The sequence below is a fragment of the Ascidiella aspersa genome, chromosome 5 (genome assembly GCF_963924565.1).
Source record: "Ascidiella aspersa chromosome 5, kaAscAspe10.2, whole genome shotgun sequence".
In the NCBI taxonomy this organism is placed as follows: Eukaryota; Metazoa; Chordata; class Ascidiacea; order Phlebobranchia; family Ascidiidae; genus Ascidiella; species Ascidiella aspersa.
Genome location: NC_139451.1, coordinates 9,655,097 through 9,657,596, shown reverse-complemented (window position 1 = coordinate 9,657,596; position 2,500 = coordinate 9,655,097). Strand labels below are relative to the sequence as shown.

The following is a 2,500-nucleotide window of genomic DNA, read 5'->3' as shown; positions in this document are numbered from 1 at the left end:
CCTTCGGGTTTCGCATCGACCGAGCGACGGCGCCGCATCAGCGGCGCCTCCTTCGTCGGCCTTTCGGGGCTACGCTAAAGTAGCTACCTGGTTGATCCTGCCAGTAGTCATATGCTTGTCTCAAAGATTAAGCCATGCAAGTCTAAGTACGAGCTCTCGTACAGTGAAACTGCGAATGGCTCATTAAATCAGTTATGGTTCATTTGATCGTACGTTTTACGTGGTTAACTGTGGAAATGCTAGAGCTAATACATGCGTGAAGCGCCGACCTCGCGGGAGGCGTGCTTTTATCAGACCAAAAACCGACCGGGCTTCGGCCCGCAACCTTTGGTGACTCTGGATAACTTTGCGGATCGCACGGTCTCGCACCGGCGACGGATCATTCAAGTGTCTGCCCTATCAACTTTCGTCGGTACGGTACTGGCCTACCGAGGTTCTTACGGGTAACGGAGAATCAGGGTTCGATTCCGGAGAGGGAGCCTGAGAAACGGCTACCACATCCAAGGAAGGCAGCAGGCGCGCAAATTACCCATTCCCGACGCGGGGAGGTAGTGACGAAAAATAACAATACAGGACTCTAAACGAGGCCCTGTAATTGGAATGAGTACACTTTAAAACCTTTAACGAGTATCCATTGGAGGGCAAGTCTGGTGCCAGCAGCCGCGGTAATTCCAGCTCCAAAAGTGTATATTTAAGTTGTTGCGGTTAAAAAGCTCGTAGTTGGATTTTGGGCGCAGGCGGCCGGTCCGTCGCAAGGCGTGTACTGGCCGTCCTGGCCTCACCTCCGGTTCTCCGCCGGTGCCCTTGACTGAGTGTCGGCGGCGGCCGGAACGTTTACTTTGAAAAAATTAGAGTGTTCAAAGCAGGCGATTCGCCTGAATAATGGTGCATGGAATAATGGAATAGGACCTCGGTTCTATTTTGTTGGTTTTCGGAGCGCGAGGTAATGATTAAGAGGGACAGACGGGGGCATTCGTACTGTGCCGTTAGAGGTGAAATTCTTGGATCGGCGCAAGACGAACGACTGCGAAAGCATTTGCCAAGAATGTTTTCTTTAATCAAGAGCGAAAGTCAGAGGTTCGAAGACGATCAGATACCGTCCTAGTTCTGACTATAAACGATGCCAACTAGCGATCGGGGGGCGTTAGTTTTACGACCTCTCCGGCAGCTTGCGGGAAACCAAAGTCTTTGGGTTCCGGGGGAAGTATGGTTGCAAAGCTGAAACTTAAAGGAATTGACGGAAGGGCACCACCAGGAGTGGAGCCTGCGGCTTAATTTGACTCAACACGGGAAATCTCACCCGGCCCGGACACAGTGAGGATTGACAGATTGAGAGCTCTTTCTTGATTCTGTGGGTGGTGGTGCATGGCCGTTCTTAGTTGGTGGAGCGATTTGTCTGGTTAATTCCGATAACGAACGAGACTCTGGCTTGCTAACTAGTTACGCGACCCAATCGGTCGGCGTCTAACTTCTTAGAGGGACTAGTGGCGTTTAGCCACACGAGATTGAGCAATAACAGGTCTGTGATGCCCTTAGATGTTCGGGGCCGCACGCGCGCTACACTGACCGGATCAGCATGTGCTCGCCTTGGCCGACAGGTCTGGGTAACCCGCTGAACCCCGGTCGTGCTAGGGATAGGGAATTGCAATTATTTCCCTTGAACGAGGAATTCCCAGTAAGCGCGAGTCATTAGCTCGCGTTGATTACGTCCCTGCCCTTTGTACACACCGCCCGTCGCTACTACCGATTGAATGGTTTAGTGAGGTCCTCCGATTGGACCTGGCGCGGCCGGCAACGGTCGAGCCGGCGTCCGAGAAGACGATCTAACTTGATCATTTAGAGGAAGTAAAAGTCGTAACAAGGTTTCCGTAGGTGAACCTGCGGAAGGATCATTAACGGTCTCGCAAACGCTTCGGCGAACGCGAAACTCGGACAAGCGAGAGAAAAAGTCTTTGCTACCCGGCGCCCGACCCGCGAGGAGCGGCGCGCCGGCCGGCGATTCGGTCACCCGGTAATGTTTGCGCGTCGAGTGCCGCGGTGCCGCGCGCTCCGGCTTCAAGCGTCGGCCTGGCCGACCGCTCGGCGCGGTCTATTTTGTCACCCTATAGTGCGAGGCACTGTGCGAGCGAAACAATCGTGGATGGCTCTTGGCGGTGGATCACTCGGCTCGTGAGTCGATGAAGGACGCAGCTAGCTGCGTGAATTAGTGTGAATTGCAGGACACATTGAGCATCGACGTTCTGAACGCAAATTGCGGCCTCGGGTCAATCCCGGGGCCGCGCCCGCCTCAGGGTCGCGTTGCAAACGTTCCGCGCGGGGATTTCTCCGCGCGGCTGCTGCGGCGTCGGACGCGCGAGCGCCCGTCCCGCTCAAGACAGCACGGCACGATGCGCGACGATCGCGACCAGAATCCCGCGCGGCGGCGGCGAGTCGACCTCGAAGAGGCCAACGGCTGGCGGCTCAAGGGCGGGAATCGAGGTGCGCGGCGGCGCGCGGCGCC

The 2,500-nt window shown here is 55.8% G+C and overlaps 2 non-coding genes across 2 annotated transcripts; both read left to right on the top strand.

Annotated features, from left to right (window-relative positions):
- The first annotated feature begins 84 nt into the window (after nt 1-84).
- Nucleotides 85-1,895, top strand: LOC146142866 (small subunit ribosomal RNA). The gene has a single exon (XR_014500217.1). It is a non-coding gene; the product is annotated as a small subunit ribosomal RNA (ribosomal RNA).
- A 247-nt stretch (nt 1,896-2,142) lies between these two features.
- Nucleotides 2,143-2,296, top strand: LOC146142865 (5.8S ribosomal RNA). Its single transcript, XR_014500451.1, has one exon. It is a non-coding gene; the product is annotated as a 5.8S ribosomal RNA (ribosomal RNA).
- Nucleotides 2,297-2,500: the final 204 nt, after the last annotated feature.